This window comes from Myotis yumanensis, unplaced genomic scaffold (genome assembly GCF_028538775.1).
Source record: "Myotis yumanensis isolate MYYU_CA2020_CCGP unplaced genomic scaffold, mMyoYum1.0.hap1 SCAF_2, whole genome shotgun sequence".
In the NCBI taxonomy this organism is placed as follows: domain Eukaryota; kingdom Metazoa; phylum Chordata; class Mammalia; order Chiroptera; family Vespertilionidae; genus Myotis; species Myotis yumanensis.
In genome coordinates, this window is record NW_027223753.1 from 197,736,615 (window position 1) to 197,758,917 (window position 22,303).

At 37.8% G+C, this 22,303-nt stretch overlaps 1 protein-coding gene and 1 long non-coding RNA gene across 2 annotated transcripts in view; one reads left to right on the forward strand and one right to left on the reverse strand.

Moving 5' to 3' along the window:
- LOC139002292 (uncharacterized) overlaps nt 1-22,303 on the reverse strand; it is a 118,792-nt gene that overhangs the window by 86,330 nt on the left and 10,159 nt on the right. The window contains exon 2 of the long non-coding RNA XR_011470138.1: nt 16,196-16,361. This is a non-coding gene — a long non-coding RNA (uncharacterized lncRNA). The remainder of the gene's footprint in view (nt 1-16,195; nt 16,362-22,303) is intronic.
- The window catches only part of GPR149 (G protein-coupled receptor 149), a 50,209-nt gene that overhangs the window by 25,522 nt on the left and 2,384 nt on the right, over nt 1-22,303 (forward strand). The gene's annotated exons all lie outside the window — the stretch shown is intronic.

The following is a 22,303-nucleotide window of genomic DNA, read 5'->3' on the forward strand; positions in this document are numbered from 1 at the left end:
TCCAGTTATGTAAACCCAACTTTTAGGCATCCGTGGCCTAAACTATATAATTGCGTCAGTTGGTATTTCTTATTATGTGTTTACTTTCTTTCCTCCTCAATGGTCAAGGTATGACTGTAGCACCTCTGTTTCTCAAGCATATGCCTATGGAATGAATATACGACTCTGATTACTGGGGAATTTGCCATACTGAGTATAAACTGGAACTTTGTCATGAGAAAGGCCATAAGTGACTTGACAAAAGTTTTCCAGAGTCATCATATAACTATATCTAGTCAACAAGCATGTGTAACCTTTCAGTGTGCCCAGAACCTTATTCACTACCAGAGACGGAAACAAAATAATTGAAAATGGCACTTCCTTTCAAGGAGAGAAGTAGGTACTCACAGCCTCAGCCAAACCCTACTTGAATGGTCTCCTGTCTTGGGACTACCCATGACTTAAAGGAAGCAGAGATGATAGTATGTGGTCTGAGAGGGTTTAAATGTGGCCTGTTCCAACCCCGTGCTTATTTCCAGAGCTTACACGTTCCCCAGTTCTCCCACAGCTGAGTCAACTCATTTCAGCTTCTGCAGATCCAGCCTCACTATTTATTTTCAGAGCAATTTGGCTTCAGTAGGCTATAAATAAGTAGCCTCAGGCCCAGTGTCTCCATTCATTCAGGCTTATTATAGCAGCCCCTTTCCTGAAAACTGGCACCAGATACCAGGCACAGGCACTGTGGCCTGGGTTGCCCTCACTATGATCTAAACTGCATTTTCTACTCTTTGTCAGCCCTAACCCTACCACCCAATTACAGAGTCCATGTAGAAGAAAGAGCAATTCAAAAACAATCAATTTCCTGAAGGAGCAATTTCTGAATGATTAATTCATTCAGTTTAATAACTGCATCAATATAACAACAATTTGTTTTAAGAAACATTCTTTTTAAATATATTAAATAAATTTGGATATATCCTTATAGAGGATATGTTCAAGAATATTCAAGTTTTACTTGGATATCATCAGGAATATATTCTTCTTGAATATATTAAATTTGAATACTCTTTTTATGAATCCATCATTGAACTGATGAACCTTATGACCCTCAGCATTTACTAAATTGAACATTATTTAAAATACAGCTAGAGAAAAATGTATTAATTGAATATATTCAAAAGGACTATTTCTTTTACATGAGGTTTTTATAAATAGTAAATTTGATCAAATGGTCTCGTGAAAAATTGATCTTTTAATAAATTGGCTTTCTGCAAAATGACTTTTGGTGAAGGGATCTAGAGCCAGATGGGTGCTGTGTCTGTGCTTCCATGGACTGATCTATACCAGTGATGGCGAACCTTTTGAGCTAGGTGTGTCAGCATTTTGAAAAACCTTAACTCTGGTGCCGTGTCACATATAGAATTTTTTTGATATTTGCAACCATAGTAAAACAAAGACTTTTATTTTTGATATTTACTTTATATATTTAAATGCCATTTAACACAGAAAAATCAACCAAAAAAATGAGTTCGTGTGTCACCTCTGACACGCGTGTCATAGGTTCACCATCACTGTCCTAAACCAATGGTCAGCCTTTCAGAATTTCTGTGTGTTTCCTATACCACCCACCCCTGACTGAGCTCTGCTACATCTGGTCCCTGGTGTTGACTGGAGAACGCCACTTCCTGATGTAGCTGGGTCTTAGCTATGTGACAGAAATGCTATGCTAACTATCTCGTCTTACCCAAATGGAGACACATAGTGCTGAGATTCAACTCCTCTTCCCCACTCCCTCTTGTTCGGCCTCACTGATAAATCTCAAAATACAGCAGACCCAAAGGCCTGTCCTCTTTTTCTTTCAAATACTAAGTTTTACAAAATTTCCTACTCTATAATAATAATGCCAGACTTATAAAGAAACTTGAAAACCAACAGAGACATACTAGTATATTAACTCCCTATTGTGAAAAATAAATTTTCTGGTTTTTAGCAGAATAACCTTGTTGGAAGATTTCTTACTGTTTGGAGAATGATACAAGAAGTAGGGCAGCAAAATAGGCAATTTTGGTATCATTTTGATTCATTTAGATCAGTGGTTCTCAACCTTCTGGCCCTTTAAATACAGTTCCTCATGTTGTGACCCAACCACAAAATTATTTTCGTTGCTACTTCATAACTGTAATGTTGCTACTGTTATGAATCATAATGTAAATGTCTGATATACAGGATGGTCTTAGGTGACCCCTGTGAAAGGGTCATTCGATCGCCAAAGGGGTCACAACCCAAAGGTTGAGAACCGCTGATTTAGATTGAGGATATTTCCCCTTACTCCCTTGTGAAGAAAAATGCATATCCCTAATAAATTTGTGATAGAATTTAATCACATCTTTTAAGAAAAATAGTGCATATCACCAAATTTAATTTTGAATGTTGTAACTTAATAACATTTGACTTCCCTGATCTTGTATAAATGGACTTCAAATCCTTGCCTTTATTTCTCCAATTAGATCTTAATAAGTTGTTAATTCGTTCCACACTATACATTGCAAAATCTGTTTTAACTTGCAGTTCCTCCCCCACTCTCACCAAATGTAATAACTTTGTATTAAATATCTTATAGCAGTTAGACATTTCTGATATGATAGGGAACATTTAAGAATAATTATTGGTTATAGAAAAACTTGGAGACCAACAGAACAGAATTAACTTTAAAATACAGCAATTCAAACAGAAAAAACACACACACTTATTTTGTTGGCACTCAATTTAAAAATATAAAAAAATCCTCAACATCATTAGAAAAAATGCAAATTAAAACCACAATGACATACCACTACACACCCACTAAAATGGCTGCAATCAACAGGACAGACAGTAATAAGTGTTAGCGAGGATAAAAAGAAATTGGAACAATACTGGTAGAATGTGAAATTGTATGCCCATCTTGGAAAAAAGTTTGGTAGTTTCCAAAAATGTTAAATATAAACTCACTAGAGGCCCAGTGCACAAATTTGTGCACGGGTGGGGTTGGGCTGGGCTGGCGGGGGGTGGGAGGGTGGAGCTCAGGGGCAGGGAAGTGGGGGCGATTGGGGCCCAGATCAGGCTGGTTAGCTGCCACAGTGTGTGTCACAGCCACCGGTTGTTCTGGTTGTTCCGGTTGCTGGGCTTTTACATAAATAGATACAACCCAGCAATTCTGCTCCTAGGATAATACCCAAGAGAAATAAAAACATATATTCCTGAAGCACTATTCATAATAGCCCAAAACTGTAAACAGTACAAATGTCCATCAAGTAGAGAATAAATAAAAGCTGTGGTATACCCATACTATGGGATTCTATTTGGCAATAAAAAGGAATGAACTTTATGATTTATGAGAAAATATAATATGGTTCATGATAATTCTCAGTATTAGGATCCATTCAGCATGTTAAACATTAACATTCTGCCACATATAGTCCTCTGGTAAAAATAATGTCCTAGTTTCAAGATAACAAAATAGCCTAAAGGTATTTTGGACAGAAATTTATATAGATTTAATACCTACACAGAGCCCTATGGTGAGCATTGTTGATGGTACTGAATAGAGTTCAATAGAGAGGAAAAACACTTTTAAAATGATGGAAGTCATTTGAAAAAATACAATATTTACACAATGTAATATTTTGGCATGCAACTATTGAGGACAAAATGTTTTTAAATCATTTATTAATTTTTAAGGTAATGTTTCCTATGTAACAAAAATAAAATTGTGTATTAACAGATAGTTTACTCAAAGGAAAGGAAGCAAGCTATAATAAAAAGTGACCCTTGGGTGAACATTTGAATTGAAATTTAATATTTCCTAAGGAGCACAGGATATTAGAATCTCCAGAAACAGACCTCTGTCCAAAGCTGCTAAATAGCTAGTTCTAAATATTTCTCTTTGCCCAAACTGTACCACATTATGTAAGACTTGGAAGGCTACCTGGAGAGAACAAGCCTATTAAGTGCCTCTGCAATAGTATTTTGTTAGGAAGGTTGGGTGGTTTGTTGGAAATGCCAGTAAGTTTGCTCAGCCCATTCCACGAGTTTCTCTGAGAACTGAAGATGCACTTCCAATGATGGTACCACAAAAGTAAGAGATAAGCCAGCAGTTGACTGCTTTTCAATCTTTCATTGCTTCCTAAGATTTGCCATGAATTGTTTCTTCTATTAAAACTTGCTCCCTGGCCCTAGCTGGTTTGGCTCAGTGGATAGAGCACCAGCCTGTGGACTGAAGGGTCAGGGGGTCGATTGCGGTCAAGGGAACATGCCCTGGTTGTAGACTCGATCCCCAGTAGGGGGCATGCAGGAGGCAGCCCGATAATGATTCTCTCTCATCACTGATGTTTCTATCTCTCTCTCCCTCTCCCTTCCTCTCTGAAATAAATAAAAAATACATTTTTAAAAAATGCCCCCTGGGTCATACACACTAATCCAAATAAATTTGGCACGTCAGTATTCCTCTCCTTTGTTATAAAAAATATGATATTCACTTTTGTGCATTTTGACCAAGCCTGGTATAAGTAAGTCTGGAACACCGCTTCATTCCTGGGTGTTATGGGGAACTAGAGCCTTTACCCCAATCACTAACTATTTGGGACTCTTGGGGAATGTTAAGACTTGTGTGAGTCTCTTTAGCTATGTGGACAAGCTCTTAAAGAGCTCAGACTTTTAAAAACTGACCAAACAACTCTAATCACTCCAAAAGTTATTTTCTTTAGGAGTTGTGTTTTTTTTTTTCTATAGCAGCTTCCCCCCCACCCCATTCTTCTATTAGATATAAAGATTAAAATTGCTTCTTCCATTTCCTTTTCATTCATTCATTTGATAAATATTTATTAAGGGACTACTACATGCCAAACACTGTCTTAAGCACTAAGAATGAAGCAACGACTAGACATCTACTTCTCTCCATGGATCATTATTGTTTTCTGAAATCCCACACACCATTCTGGTGCAGAAGAGTTAAGGTGTAGATGTGTAAAACAAAGAGTGCAGAGAAAAGCAGAAAAGAATACAGAATCCTGGAACCAAGCCATGTACATTCTCTTTAGCCCTTGTACACAAGAAGGTGGAAGGCAGGATGAACTCTCTTGTTCTCATTATGTGTATTCCTAAAATATACAGTGACCATATTTCCTTGAATAACAACAAAAAAATCTATCTGATGATCAATTCTGGCAAATACAAACACATATGACAAGAAAGGATTTTATAAACTGGAAAAACTGTCTTGTGGCTGAGCGGCACGCCCCGTGTGGTCAGTGCACATCATAGCAACCGGTTGTTCCGCCGTTCAGTTGATTTGCATATTACCCTTTTAGTATATAGGATTATTCTTTCCATAGGAATAAAAAGACTAGTCAAGTATACCCTTTTTACTTTCAAGAACCCATTTCCACTGAAAGCAAGTGGTTAATTTCCCAGAGTGTGCGTATGGCTCATGCTTTATGTATAACTGCATCATTAGCATTCTCTTTTTTTTGAGATCCAATAATATCACTATGATTTTTATTTAATTTTTTCTAAAGAACCTTTGTAATAATATTTTTAAAAGAACTACTATAGTGTTTGCTGTGTGGGATGGGAAGATTTTGGAGACCTTGCCTTCTAAATCAGCCTTAGAAAACAATTTCCACAATTCATGTTCTATTGCTTTGTAAGTCATGAGAAGAAAGAAAATTTAAGTGAGACAAAAGAACAAAGCAGTCTTTTCATACTCCTTTGAGTTTAAGATTTGAAATTTTACTTGCTGTTTTCTTCAAAAGCAAAATCAGTTGTGTTAGGTTTTGTCTTAACAATGACTTCATTGTTCTTATAAAAATAACATATGCTCACTATTTTAAAATCAAACAATAACCTAAAATTATACTACCTAGAAAGAAACATAGCTCTCTGTGCACATATACAGAGAGAAAGATGGATAGATGGATGGAAGGAAAGACGAAAGGAAGAAAGAAAGGAAGGAAAACTATTTTGTAATCCCAGTCCCTGGAATAGTGTCTGGCTCATATTAGGTACTCAATAAAAATACAGTGAATGAATGGATTAGATTGTATAATTTTTTTTTTCAGGAGCCATACTTGCCCAGATTAGAATCTCTTGTCTATCACTTGTTATCTGTTTTACCTTGAAAAGGTACTTAAGATCTCTGTATTTCAGTTATCTCACCTATAAGATGGGGGTAATAATAACAATCACCTCATCAAGGACGTCCTCAAGTGAAACTGGATTGTGTGTGTGTGTGTGTGTGTGTGTGTGTGCGCGCGCATACACGTATGTGTAGTAATGAAACATACAATGCCTATTAGTAGAATTTGGCGCAACCACCTTGATTCATGTTGAAGTACCAGCAGTTTTATTTGTCATTGTTTCTGCACCATCAGTGAACATGTCAACATATTGAAAATGGCAAATAATTTAGCTTTAGCATTATGAAAATAGTTTTGACTACCTGTATATTTTAAAAACCAAACGCTCCAAATACCCTCTTGCCAAAATGGAGTCTATACGCCAGAATTCTTGGATATTTTTAAGAATATCACCCTTCTTTCTGTACAACTACTTATGGAAGTGGGTGAATCTTTTGTTTCTTTTTGTAGCCACTACTTTTAGAAGCTTATGCATGAGGCTGAGTGCTCTCTTTATTTGGTGGCTGCTTGAATCCATGGCTGCTCTCTTTTTTTTTCATTTTATTATTAAATGAGATTCTGTGGCTGAACTATATTCAACCACCTTCACCCATAAGTGCATTGGTTTTTTTAATTAATTAAAAATCACTGCTTTTTCTTTTTTTCTTTTTTTTTTTACTATTAAGTTTGGGGTTTTCTTTCATTTTGTAGCATTTTGTATTTAGTCGGAGGAACAGAAACACTATGACTGTTATGGGATAAGAGACTCATTCAGAATTGTGGGGAAGTGAAGGTCTGGTTAAGAAGTTGGAGGGTCAGAGATGAAGTTACTAATCAGTCAACTTGAGAAAGCCAACTATGTCCAGCCACCAAAGTAAGAATATGAAGGGGGAATTTGTGTAGATGTCTATGAAAAACTGTTGCCTCTGAATAAACTACAACCTCTGTGGCTCCACACCAAGTATCTGGATGTAGATCAAGGCCATTGCCGGTCAACAATCCCAGTAGTCAGGAAGAAACACTAGATGAGGAAGGAGCTGGAGAGGTAGATGACAAGCTGGTACTTGCCAGGTACCTCTTCTGTGAAAAGAGCTTTAGATGGTTATGGCCACTGCTGTTTCCACCTTCCAAATATTGAGCAAGTCCCTGTCTTGATCAAGTCTAACCTGAAAGCATACAAGGAAGGGGATTCTGAAGAATGGAATTCCCAGCTTAGCTATACTGCCTAAAAACCACCAGTGTCCAATGGCATGTATTGTCTTTTTTAAAGGTATAAAACACTAGACTTTTAAATAATTTTCTAGATAAAATATATAAAAGAAAGCTGGAGAATTTTTCCACTAATTTGCAAAAAAGGTAATTTTGAAAAAAATTAGAAGAAAACCCCATTAATTTATATAATTTTTAATATCCATATAGGCTGCATAGTGTTGAATGATTCTTTTTTCAAAACAGATTAAAATTCTTACAATTATAGTCACATGGAAGTTATCCTTAATGTACTCACTATAGACCTATTTATTTAGTGTCAGAGCATGTTCTGTATTTCTGAATGTCACTGAAATGCTCTTTAAAAATAACTTTATTGAGGAATATTTTACATATTATATAATGCTGCCATTTCAAATGTACAAGTCAATAATTTACCAAGTTGTGTAATCTTCACCATAAATCCATTTTAAAATCTTTTTCTTACACCAATTAGATTCCAATGTGCCCACCTACTCTTAATCTATCACCATCCCCTGTCCCAGGATATTCTTAATCAACTATCTGTCTGCATAAATTTTTTTTTGGTTTGATCTTTTTACTATATCATGCTGTCTGATAAAAACATTTTTGTTTTCTATACTTTTACAAATAACATCAACATGAATTTAACATCTTTTCTAGGGTAAGAGCAATATTACCAAAAACATTGTATTTATTTTTTGAAACTGTGTTACAAATTAAAATATGTCTTCATTCCTGATCTAATTCTGGTCAATGAAGTATGAGAACATTTTTTCATACAACCATTTTCAGTAGTATATTCTGAACTGATACAATACCCAATTGAATGACTATCTATTATTAAGATAAAAAACTATTTCACTTTGTTTTCATTCAGCATTATTCTGTATTAGTTTCATATATACTGCAAAGTGGTTAGATAATCATTTACTTTACAGAGAGGTCCCCCTGATGCTTCAAGTACCCACCTGGCCCCATACAGAGTTATCACGAAACTCTTGACTATACTAGTATTTTGTATGCTGTAATCTACATCTTTTATTATTATTATTATTGATTTTTACAGAGAGGAAGGGAGAGGGATAGAGAGTTAGAAACATCGATGAGAGAGAAACATCGATTCAGCTGCCTCCTGCACACTCCCCACTGGGGATGTGCCCACAACCAAGGTACATGCCCTTGACCGGAATCGAACCCGGGACCCTTCAGTCCGCAGGCTGATGCTCTATCCAGTGAGCCAAAGCGGTTAGGGCTGTAATCTACATCTTTGTGACTATTCTGTAACTACTAATTTGTACTGCTTAATCCCTTCACCTTTCTTTCTCAACCCCCCAGCCTACTTCCCTCTGACAACTGTCAGTCTGTTCTCTATGAGTCTGTTTCTGTTTTGTTCATTTTGTTCTTTAGATTCCACATGTAAGTGAAATCATATGATGAAAACTTTCATTTCTTAGGATTCATTTATTTCTATAAAAATCATATTTCTTTTCTAAATAAAATCAATGCATGCTTCCTTTCAAGGTACAATTTATTCTCTATTTCATTAGAAAAATAATTAGCAACACATGAAAATAAATTTGTATATATATATTTGTGTATATATATATATGATATATATATATATATATATCATATCTGAGTTGAAATGTCATTATTAGAGATAACAGATTTAGCATCTATTACACCAGAGAATGGAAAAACTTATCCAATATTCTCAAGAACAACAACACACTTAAATTCAAAATTCCCACCGGATTTCTTATAGCCTTGATGGTTGTGCTCATGGGCTCAGATAAAATTTTAAAAAGTATGAACTGAAAATATGAGAATATGATTTTCCATAAATAAAAAATAATTTAAATGCAGTGCTATATTCATTTTAGGAGGTTATGTAGAATAAAAATTCATGCTGAAACTTATTTTTATCAGATTATTTATCAGAATGGTTCATCATTTGCAATAGATGTCATCTGAATAAAGCATCAGAATATATTACAGGGATTTGAAAAGATAAGACTTTGTTTTCAATTCTATTTAGCTATAAAATTGGCTTTGGGGAACTTCTATTATTCCTTCAACTGAACTTGAATTCTTTTCTCTACTTCTCTGCATTGCTAATACTATAAAATAAAATCCATTCACCCACAAAATAATGTAATATTTGTATTATAAAGAGCCTTACAGATTATATGTGCTTTGCTACTCAAAGTGTGGTCCAGGAGCCTCAGCATCATTTGAAAGCTTTTAGTAAGTGCAGAGTCTCAAGACTACCACAGACCTACTGAGTGAGAATCTGCATTTGCACAGAACAAAAGTTTTTAATTTTGAGGAAGTCTAATTTATACATTTTCTTCTTATGGATCATGCTCTTTGCCAAGCCCTTGATCTCAAAGATTTTATCCTACGTTTTTAATAAAAGTTTTATATTTTTACATTTAAGTCTATGATCCATTTTGAGTAAATTTTTGAATAAAGTATGAAACTTAGTTCTAGGTTAATTTTTTTGTTTATGGATATCCAATTGCTCCAGCACCATTTGTTTAAAAGGCTACCTTTTCTCTATTGAATTGTTTTTGCACCTTTGTTAAAAAGCAGTTGGGCATATATGTGTGGGTCTACTACTCTTGGGTTCTCTTTTCTATTCCATTGATCTATGATCTATCCCCTCCACCAATAACACAGTCTTGATTATTGTAGCTAAATTGAAGTTAGGTAGACTTATTACTCCCACTATATCCATTTGGGGGGAACTAATTATTCTTGAATAGAAATTTTGGAATAATCATTTTAGAATCATGTGTATATCTGCAAAAAAATTTTTGATGGGATTTTAATAGGAATTACATTAAACTCATATATCAATTTGGGGAGGACTGACATCTTTACTATGTCAGGTCTTCCAGTCCATGTACATGATGTTTCTCCATTTATTCAGATCTTTCATTTCTTTCATAAATGATGTTGTACCCAGCATATAAGTACTATACAGGTTTGTTAGACTGATACCTAAGTATTTCACTTTTTAAGTGATTATAAATGGTATGGTATTTTCAATTGTGATGATCATATGTTAACTGCTATATAGAAATACAAATGACTCTGGAAGTTTAACTTATAGACAACTTTGACTTGCTCATTTATTAGTTTTAGGAGTTTGTGTAAACTCCTTGGGATTTTCTACTATGAACAATCATGTCATCTGTAAGTATTATTAACAGTTTTAGTTCTTCCTTTCTGATATGTGTTCCTTTAATTTCCTTTTCTTGACTTATTTCACTGTCTAGAACTTCCAGCACTATGCTGAATCGGAGTGGTAAGAACTGACATCCTTGCCTTGCTCTTGATCTTAAGTGAAAGGAGTGTTTCACCATTAAGGATAATGTTAGTGGTAGCATCCTTATAGATGCTCTTTATCAAGATGAGGTACTTACTATCTATTCCTAGTGTACTTTCATAATAAATGGATGTTGAATTTTGTCAAATAGTTCTTCTGCATCAATTCATATAATCATGTGATTTTTCTTCTTCAGCCTATTAATATGGTGGATCACATCAACTTACTTCTGAATATGGAAACTAGCCTTGTAGTTCTGGAATAAACCCAACTTAGTCATAGAGTATAATTCCTATTATTGACTGCTGAATTCCATTTGCAAATATTTGTTAAGGATGTCTGCATCTATACTGAGAAAGGTGATGAAGCCTACAGCTATAACTGTGAATTTGACCACTTCTTATTTCTCTTCTGCAGTCTGTTTTACATGTTTTGCCGCTCTGTTGTTTGACATATACACAGAATTACTATCTTCTTGGTAGATAGATCGTTTTATCATTATATAATAATCCTTCCTGTCTCTAGTAATGTTCTTTGCTCTGTAGTCTATTTTATCTGATGTTAATATAGCCATTTTTGCTTTATTTGATTGATGCTTGCATGCTATGTCTTTTTCCATCTTTTTACTTTCAGCCTGCCTATATCATTACCTTTGAAGTGAGTTCTGTGTAGACATTGTATAGTCAGGTCATGTTTTAATCCATTCCAGTAATCATTGGCTTTTATTTTGTATATTTAGACAATTAGAATAAAATAGGGCAGAGGAATATGCTGCCTGAATAGTACGTGAACATTTTAAAAGTAACATTACATTACCTACATCCTCCTAAGCTCCTTATATCAACTACCGGTAGTAGACACTAGCACTAAAAATCTCAAAAATGTCATGGATTCCTCTCTCACCTCCCAATACTTATGGAGCACTTTGTGTGAAGCACTCAACTAATCATTTAACATGCATGAGCTCATTTATTCTTCCTATTTTGCAAGTGACATAACTGAAGCTTGGAGAGGTAAGGATTACAGGGATAGGGGCTCAACTGAGCTCAAAGGCAAGTAGGTGTATGTGACTCTATAGCAGTACTTCACTCTCTTGTTCCCATAGGACTTTGCAGGTTCTAGGTAGATTAGGAGAGTGAGGTGTTATTCATATTTTATCTGCCAACACTATGACTTGAAGTAAGAGCAGAACAGCTAAGAGCAGATTATCCTTGATTTGGATTTGACTATGACATTTACTAACTTGAGTTATCTCCCCATGACTCAATTATGTCATCTACAATATTGGGATGAGGAGTGTTTTTATTTTATGTGGTTGATGTGAAAAGTATATAAGAAAATGAACAGGGTGGGGCAAACATAGGTTTACTAAACGTTTAAATGAAGGTGACAGTATGACACAGGAATATTTGGGAGTTGAATATATGAAAATAAAATTCCAAAAGTAAATTATTAAAAATCTAGTGAATTGTTTTTTTCACAAAGTTCTTGCTCTCCCTGCTATTTTTTAAGTATTCCTGTCTCTTATCTCCCAAACCACCTTAGATGGTCAACATGACTTATTACTCAAAGTACTGTACTTTTACATGCCTAAGTTACCCAAATCATCTAGAGACAATCTGTATGATCTTAATTTATATTAAAATTGTCAGTCTCTTGAATTGCTCATGAGTTAATAACAGAATTCTAGTTTCCAGGGCAGAAAACCCATGATCCACTCTTGGCTAAGGCAGATTTCTTTTTCTTTTCTTTTTTTTTTTTCTTTTTTTTTTATATATATACTAGAGGCCCGGTGCACAAAAATGGGACCCCTTGGGAGATAATGACCTGCTGGCTTAGGCCTGCTCCCAGGTGGCAGAGGGCAGGCCCAATCCCTAGGTGCAGCCCCTGGTCAGGCTCAGAGCAGGGCCGATTGGGGAGTTGGGGCGCCGCCCCGTCATGCACAGAGCAGGGCGGATCGGGAGGTTGCAATGCCACCCTCAGTCACGCTCAGGGTAGACTGATTGGGGGGTTGGGGCACTGCCCCCTGTTACACTCAAGGCAGGGTCGATGGGGAGGTTGCGGCGCCACCCCCTGTCACGCACAGAGCAGGGCCAATCAGGGGGTTGAGGAGCTCCCCGCTGTCACTCACAGAGTAGGGCCGATAGGGGAGCTGGGACACCGCCCCCTGTCACACACAGAGCAGGGCGGATCAAGGGGTTGGGGCGCTGCACCCTGTCACACTCAGGGCAGGGCCAATGGGGAGGTTATGGCTCTACCCTGTCACACACAGAGCAAGGCCTGTGGAGGGGGATTGGGGCGCCACCCTCTATTACCCACAGAACAGGGCCGATCAGGGGGTTGGGGCGCCACCACTGTCACACTCAGGGCAGGGCCAATGGAGAGGTTATGGTTCTACCCTGTCACACACAGAGCAGGGCCGATCAGGGGGTTGGTGCGCTGCACCCTGTCACACACAGAGCCGCAGGGCAATCGGGGGATTGGGGAGCTCCCCCGCTATCAGGCACAGAGCAGGGCTGATCAGGAGGTTTGGGCGCTGCCCCCTGTCACGCTGATCCCGGTGCCGGGAGCCTCGCTGCTCCGCTGATCCCAGTGCCGGGAGCCTTGCTGCTCCGCTGATCCCAGTGCCGGGAGCCTCGCTGCTCCGCTGATCCCGGTGCCAGGAGGCATATTACCCTTTTACTATATAGAATAGAGGCCTGGTGCACGGGTAGGGGCCGGCTGGTTTGCCCTGAAGGGTGTCCTGGATCAGGGTGGGGGTCCCCACTGGGGTGCCCGGCCAGGCTGGCTGAGGGGCTGAGGGCTGTTTTCCTGCTGGCAGTTGACTAAAAGCTTCCAACCGCTCCTTGTTTTCTTTTTCTTTTTTTTATTCTGGGCCAGCTTTAGCTCTGAGGCCTCGCTGCTGAAAACATGGATACAATGTTGCGGTCCGGGGCTGACTGAAAGCCGGTTTTGTTTAGCTTCTTATTTGCAACATAGTAATAGTTGCTTAGAGTTGCAGTTGAGAGGCCGGCAAGTGAGGCTGGGAACGTTGGAGTCTGCAGTTCCTGGAGGAAGCAAGCCTCCCTGTTCGCTTCAGTGCATGACTGCCGGCCGCCATCTTGGCTGACAGTTAATTTGCATAAGGATACGCTGATTAGCCAATGGGAAGGGTAGCGGTCGTACGCCAATTACCATGTTTCTCTTTTATTAGTGTAGATTTTATTGATTTTTCACAGAGAGGAAGGGAGAGAGATAGAGAGCTAGAAACATCGATGAGAGAGAAACATCGATCAGCTGCCTCCTGCACACCCCCTACTGGGGATGTGCCCGCAATCCAGGTACATGCCCTTGACTGGAATCGAACCTGGGACCTTTCAGTCCGCAAGCCGACGCTCTATCCACTGAGCCAAACCGGTCTCGGCTCTTTTTCTTTTTTTATTAAATATATTTTATTTATTTTTTTACAGAAAGGAAGGGAGAGGGATAGAGAGTTAGAAACATCGATGAGAGAGAAACATCGATCAGCTGCCTCCTGCACACTCCCTACTGGGTATGTGCCCACAATCAAGGTACATGCCCTTGGCTGGAATCGAACCTGGGACCCTTGAGTCCATAGGCTGACACTCTATCCACTGAGCAAAACCAGTTAGGGCTAAGGCAGATTTCTTATAAAGTGACAGCATGATGCAGTGGAAAGAGAAACCTGGGACCTGGTACCAGTCCTGATATTATTACCTACTACAGGCCCGGTACACAAATTCATGCACAGGGGAGGGAGGGCTCTCAGCCTGGCCTGCGCTCTCTTGCAGCAACCCTGGCCTGCAGGGATCAGGCCTAAACTGGCCTTCAAACATCCCCCAAGGGATGTAGCAGTGTGCCAAGCAGCAGGTGGCCAGGGAGGAGCCCGAGCCAGGGCTGGGCGCCGCTTGCTTTCATCCTGGCCCGCTGCACCTTCTACCACCACTCAGTCGGGAGAGGCTCCTGCCACTGCAGCTGTGCTCGCCAGCCATGAGCCCGGCTTCTGGCTGAGCGATGCTCCCTCTGTGGGAGAGCACTGACCACCAGGGGGAAGCTCCTACATTGAGTGTCTGCCCCCTGGTGGTCAGTGCATGTCATAGCAACTCGTTGACCGGTCATTCCGGTTGTTCGGTCGTAACAGTCACTTAGTCTTTTATATATATAGATGTGACCCTGGGCAAGCAGTTTCCCATCCAGGGCTGTCAGTTCTCCCAACATCAAATGAGAAACTAAAACTGCATGATCTCTGCTGATTGCTAGGATCCTATGTGCTATCCCAATATGTTTTTCTTGAATGATTTAGATAATCAACAGCATACTTCATTATGTTAGGAGAAAATTTTGGAGCAACTCTTTTATATTGTAATTTCACTCTGAATTCACCTGGAGGCTTAATGTGAAGAAGAAAAAAGATTCAATATACCCAAGGCCAGTCAGTCTGAATCAATTATCAGAGCAGATTGTGCTAATGTGTTTACATGGCTTGCTTTCTCCTCCTGAAGCATTTCTGAGATTTAGAGACTGCTTTTCATTTTCAAACAAAAAAGCTTCCAGCCACCTACACTCAGGAATACAACAATAATGGATTGTCATTATTCCCAACAGTTTATGCTAATTCATTGACTTTCAAGTGGAAAGAAAGCAGAGAGTACTAAATGAGAAGTTTTATGTTCTCTGAAGCTGTCATTTTTTATCATGCACTAAACTTTTGCACACAATTCAGTCCCCTAATATTCTATTTTATTTTTATTAAAAAATAGGTTTTTATATGTTTTTCTGATGTACTTGTAACTATTATCATTTAATGCATAGCACTGTTAAAATATAAAAAATGAATTTTAAGCAGCAACATTTTTAAAAGATTATCTTATTTTTATGCTTTAGGAAGTTAAAATATGCGATCTAAAAAGCCTACAAAGTCATTGTTTCAGATTCATTGTCATGCACACATTTATTCACCTAACTAAATACATATTTTTAAATTATGTTTTTATTGCCTTTTTTGGAGAGAGAATGGAAGGGAGAGGGACAGAGATAGAAACATCGATGAGAGAGAAACATCAATATAAATGGCTGCCTCCTGCATGCCCCCTACTGGAACTCGAGCCTGCAACCAAGGCATGTGCCCTGACCAGGAGTGGAACTGGTCATTCTTGGTGCATGGGTTGACATTCAACCATTGAGCCACACCGGCCAGGCTAACACATATTTTTAAGGGGTTGCCACATGCCAGCCACTGTGATAGATAGCAGAGAAAATAAAGAGCAACAAGGAATCTTCCTTTAAGGAGATTTCAGTCTATGTGGATTTAACAGAAATGCCACAATTCTAATCTCCAGAAGAAAATGGGCAGTTATCAAACTCTGTAAAATGTCTATTCACATATGTGTTTTAGTAATATTTTGCATGAAACATTACATTAGTTTCCTAGGGCAACCATAACAAATCACCACAAACTTAGATAGCTTAAAAAATCAGAAATCTATTGACTCACATTTCTGGAGGTCAGAAGTCTAAAATCAAGGTGTAGGCAGGGCCTTACTCCTCTGAGGCTCTAACATAGGATCCTTTCTTCTTGGTTTATGACAGCGTAACTCCAACTGCTGTCTCCTTTCCATGTCCATCTTCCCGGTGTCAGTCTATGTCCAATTTTCTCTTTCCTTAAAAGAAAAGGAGTCACTAAAATTAGGGTTCACCCTAATCCAGTATGACTTTATCTTAATTTGATGATATCTGCAAAGACCTTATTTCCAAATGAGGTCATATTCACAGGCTGTAGGTGGAGATGAACTTTGGAGGGGACACTGTTCAACTCAATACAAAGATAAAAATAAACTAAACCAATATTAACAGTTTTTTATATTATCTCCTTCTTACAAATAATGTTAATTTTCTCATCAGGTTTTATTGCTTTTTACTTTTGGTCTTTTTTTGAAATTGTTCTTGAACTTTACCAATGGTTTGCAAACCTATAGGATACATTGCAGCTTGTGACTCAAGTACTATAATTATTTTTTTTTTGAAGTGGAATTCTCTGTTTATTTTAACTTAATGTTAACATTGACAGCTTGTTAGACTCAAATGTTTATAATACTTTTTCAATAAAATAAGTGCGGAGAATCTAATACAGACCCTGGCCACTGTGAAAGTGCTATAAATTTTTGCCTGGCTAGGGCTGGAGGATGTTTTTCCTTTCTGATAATTATTTTTCTCCATCTGGTTTGTCTCCTTTCTCCTAACCTAAAAATAGTGCAAACCCAAATACAGAATGTTGGTTCACAAACCCCAAATGCAAAACAAACCCCAAACACAGCACAAATCCCCAAAGCAACACAAACTCCAAACTGACTACCAAACTGAACTCTGAGGTTGACTACCATCAGAGGCAACCCACACTCATTACTCTACCCCTGTATCTTGATGATCTCTAGTAATATTTCATATTCTCTGCCCCCTCTATTACCTAATCAATTTCCATGAGCAAAGTCATCAGCAGCAGCATATTATTTAGAAATATATATATATATATATATATATATATATATATATATACATATGCCAAAGCGACCATTACGGTGGAATGACCGGAACGAACCAGTCGCTATCATGCACACTGAGCAGGCAGGCAGGCGAGCAGTTAGGGGCAAGCGGTCCAGGATTGCGAGAGGGATGTCCGACTGCTGGATGTCTGACTGCAGGGATCAGGCCTAAACTGGCAGTCGGACATCCCCTGAGGGGTCCCGGATTGAAAGAGGATGCAGGCTGGGCTGAGGGACCGCCATCTCCTATGCACAAATTTCGTGCACCAGGCCTCTAGTAAAATATAAATGTTGAAATCCTTCCCCATGTACTTCCAGAAAAAAGTTTTTTCAAACCTTTTCCTATGCCTACAATATGTGTATGTGTATGCCTGTGTATCTATTTTTTTTATGCTTGTAAACATATAATTTACTGGATTCATTTCTGGTAGGTGTTTTTCTACAAGAAAACTGGATCATACTATTAATATTATTTTACTATTTACATTTATAACTTAAAATGGTATTTTTACTCATCTATAAAAATTGAGCTCTGCTCTGGGAAGGATTCTTAGACCTCCTTTTCCCTCCCTCCACCTCAGTTAAGTGCTATTATTCCACATTCTCACAATTTTTCAGCTTGGATCTACTGTAGCATGAATCATCACAGGAAAATGTAATTGTTTGCGAGCTTCGTTATTTCTGTATTCTATGGGCTCTTAAGACCTGAAAGCCTCTTCATTCTTGCTACAGGCCTACCAGCTAGCCCAGTGCTAGCACTTAATAGTAATTGAATGTCTGTTCTCACAGCTTCTGATTTCTCTCCATTTTAGCCCTCCCTCCATATCCTAAAAGAGGTGGAAAATTCTGCTGATTTTACTCAAATTCTATCAGGTCCTTCCCTGAATCTCTATCCCTATTACTACTCCCTTAGTCCAGGCTCCTATTTTCCCTCCACTAACGCAATGTTTCTCTAACTTAAATAATAGTCTCTTTTAAAGAAAATATTTTTTATGAACTTGTTGAATCAAATTTTTGATTTTGATTAAAGACATACAAACAAAATTTGGCATAAACCTTACGCTAGTACTTCTTACATAAATCTAAAACCAAAACAACTTAAACATTAAATACTTTCATAATCAATAAAATTAAAACTACTGAATTAGCCTTAAGTGAATGTACTATTTTGCTAAAACTAACTTGCCAGTTTTGGATTAATAGTATAAAGATATATGCTCAGAACTGTTTCTATATAATCTGTCTCTGTGTTTTTACTTTTATGACTCTCAAATGGAGACCATCATTTTAAATCAGAATGTTTCAGTATTTGCAGAAAAATATATGTATATTTCATATTCATGTTACTAGTGTGTTACATGTACAGATATATACACATGTGTCAGCACATATATTCAGCTATTATAAACATGCATGAAAAAAAAAGAAGTCACAAAATAATTTTGATAACAAAAGACTTAGTGTGCTATTTCAGAATAATGAGACTTCATACTTAGCAAAACGCTGGCACTATGCAACTCTCAAATACCAATTTTAATGAGCTGTCATTTGATAACTCAGTAAAGCTTGTTTGTTCATTGAAAGATAAGGTTTAGCAAGGGAGAGTTACTAAAATGTGCATTATGTGGATGTATAAAACCAGACACACACAAAAATTATTTATCACATTTGCTTTTATATTAACTGCTCATCAGTGATTCAAGTTGGTATATGGTATAAAGACATGTTATGCTATTGATGCTCTAACAAATGTGCTTTTAAAATAGATGTGCCAATACTGCTGGGCACTGGTAACTCAGTTTTCTCATCACATTTTTCTTTTTTCTTTTTAAATATATTTTTATTGACTTCAGAGAGGAAAGGAAAGGGAGAGAGAAAAACATCAATGATGACAGAAAATCATTGATTGGCTACCTCCTGCAGGCCCCTTAGTGGGGATGGAACCTGCAACCTGAACATGTGCCCTAACTGGGAATCAAACCCTGACCTCCTGGGAGGTCAACACTCAACCACTGAGCCACAATGGCTGGGCACATTTTTCTTTTTTAAAATATAATAATCCATAGGACTCTGTTTATGCAACATTCTATATCAACGAGAAAACTTATAAACAATTTTTTAAGTTCTGATGTAGCGTTTTTTTCATCTTCTTCCAATAAATTGTAATGTAAGGAAGTTCAGCTTTCAGGTTAACTAGCTTTCAGAATAAAGAAGGCTGTGCGGGGTATTTATAATTCACATTATTAAATGACAGTCAGATTTTCTGATTATATAAATGTCTGTCAATTTTGATTTTTTAAAAAAACAGAAATTTCTGACTTTGATGACAAAGGTTTTCTCAGGATGGAAAACCTTTAAGTTGGCCCTTTAACTTATGACTTATTACTCAGAAAGAATGGCTTTTAAAACTGTAAATTTAAAACTATAAATCTTTTTTTTTGTTTTCTTTTTAAAAAAATATATTTTATTGATTTTTTACAGAGAGGAAGGGAAAGAGATAGAGAGCCAGAAACAGCGATGAGAGAGAAACATCGATCAGCTGCCTCCTGCACAACCCCCACCGGGGATGTGCCCGCAACCAAGGCACATGCCCTTGACTGGAATCGAACCTGGGACTCTTCAGTCTGCAGACCGACGCTCTAACCACTGAGAAAACCAGCCAGGGCATCTTTTTTTCTTTTTTAATGTTTATGTATTGATTGATTTTAGAGAGAAAGAGGAAAGGGAGAGTGAGAGAGAAATATCAATTTATTGTTCCACTTATTTATAAACATTCATTAGTTGCTTCTTGTATGTGCCCTGACCGGGAATCCAACCCACAACCTTGGAATTTTAGGACAGCGCTTTAAGAAACTGAGCTACCCAGACAGGGCCTAAATCTTTTCTTGATTTTTAATATCCATTTCAAATACCACCCTATATGAAATCTTCCAGCAGATGCTGTCATGTCTTACTTAAACCCACAAAACTTGGTTCCTATCTCTAATAGAACTTAAAGTTTTATTTTGTTTCTTCACGTCTATCTCACCCAATTACCTGTGAAGTCTTTGAATCAAGTATAGTAAATCTTTATATAGAGGCCCAGTGCATGAAATTCCTGCATGGGTAGGGTCCCTAGCGGCTGTCGCCTGCCAGCGAGGGGGGGGGGGGCTCTCCCCGGCCACCTGCCAACACTGCAGCCATCCCTGCCCCCTGGCTGAACTCCCAGTCAAGGGGACAATTTGCATATTAGGCTTTTATTATATAGGATATGTATTATATGTATAGTTTATAGTATATCTGTACAACCAATTTAAATTCAGGATAGTGCACATAATAGGTACTCAGCAAATGTTTCATGAATGAATGTATAAAGTAAATAAATAAAAGTCACTTCTCCTTTGCCAAAAGTTGTTGCCACTCAAACAATTCTCTGGTACTGCAATGAACCTAAGAATTGTCCCTCTGTCTCTCCTGCTTCAGTCACCATCACACATGTGAAGTCGGTGAAGTTCTTTGCCTCAGCAGAAGGGTAAACTGATCTTTACAGTGTAAGATTTCAAAGTTTATGAAAGGACAAGGCCCTCGAGTTAGGTTCCCAGGTTTCCTGATAGATAAACAGAGCTCAAGATTTCTCCATAGGGAATAACGGAAAGCCTAGTGACATGTCTCACATGTCCTAGACTGTACTTTTCATGGTCCCTAAATTCAAGGAGTGAGGCATGATGGCATGAGGCATCCTCCTGTAAAAATTCTCCAAGTAGATGAGAATCCAAACTATTCACCAATAGCAGGACCCTGGTCCTGGACTTTCTCTAGCCACTCTTAGGTCCATATACAAAATGCCCATGGCTAACAGGGTGACCAACCATTCTGGTTTCTTTGGGATAGAGAGATTTCCTGGGATACTGGAATTTCAGTGCTAAAACTGGGACAGTCACAGACACACTGGGGAGACTGATCATCCTAAATTGGCAAAACACCATGAGCCTTCATGCTAATTCCCCTACTGGAAAAACACTCTTCAGCCAACACTCTTAACACTCCTCAGTTAGTTTCTCCAGGCTTTACAGGTGACACATGTATAAAAGTATAGGTTAACCATCCCATAGCCCCTTCTTTTTGAATGAATGAAGGGCTATGTCATTTCTTTAGTTACAGTAATGGATCCCAAGCCTCAGCATGCAACAGAATCACCTGGAAGGCTTATTTAAAGTACAGATTGATCAATGTTTGTTTGTTTTTCTCTCTCTCTCCCTTCTTCCCTTCCACTCTCTCTAAAATTCAATGGAAAAAATATTCTCAGGTGAGGATTAACAAAAAAATCAATTAATTAATTAAATAAAATATAGATTGCTGAGCTCCACCCTCAGAGTTCCTAATTAAGTAGTTGTGGAATGGAGCTCAAAAATCACATTTCTTACAAGTTACAAGGTGATACTGATGATGCTTGATCTAGAGACCTAGGTTTGAGAACCTCTGCTCTAGAAGTTTGGCATATCTTCTTCTGAGAGTAACATGTAATCAAAAAAGGAGCCCATTAAAAGAATAAAGGTATGAATCAACAACATAAAGTACAGACTATCATAAAATTTGGTATTTTCTTCATTTCTTAAATATTTCTCAATGGTGAGTACAATTTTTAAAAAAGTTTAATACACAAATTTTTAAATATAAAAAGGTTTAAATTTTTAGGCAAGTTTTTGCAGAGATATTGGGGGAGTTCCTGATCACTGGGTTTACTTAAACGACTGTGATTTCTCTGTGGAAAAATAAGCATACTGTAGCACAGTTTCGGTGAAACTTGGTTCCTCTTTTGTGTGCGCAAACCTAACCATTGAAATATTTTTTGTACCTAACCTGAATCATAGTTCTCTCTGGCATTCTAAGGGGGACTGGGGTGCTTTCAATCTATGCAAACTTCTCAATGTTACTGACTATGCAGCAAAAACATAAAAGCAATTCTAGATTATAAATTGCATTTAATTTTATGCTCATATTCTTCTCTTGAAAACATCTACTGCTGCCCATCAATACACAAATTTTGTTTTCGGCAATAGAAATATCTCCCATATCCTCAAAGA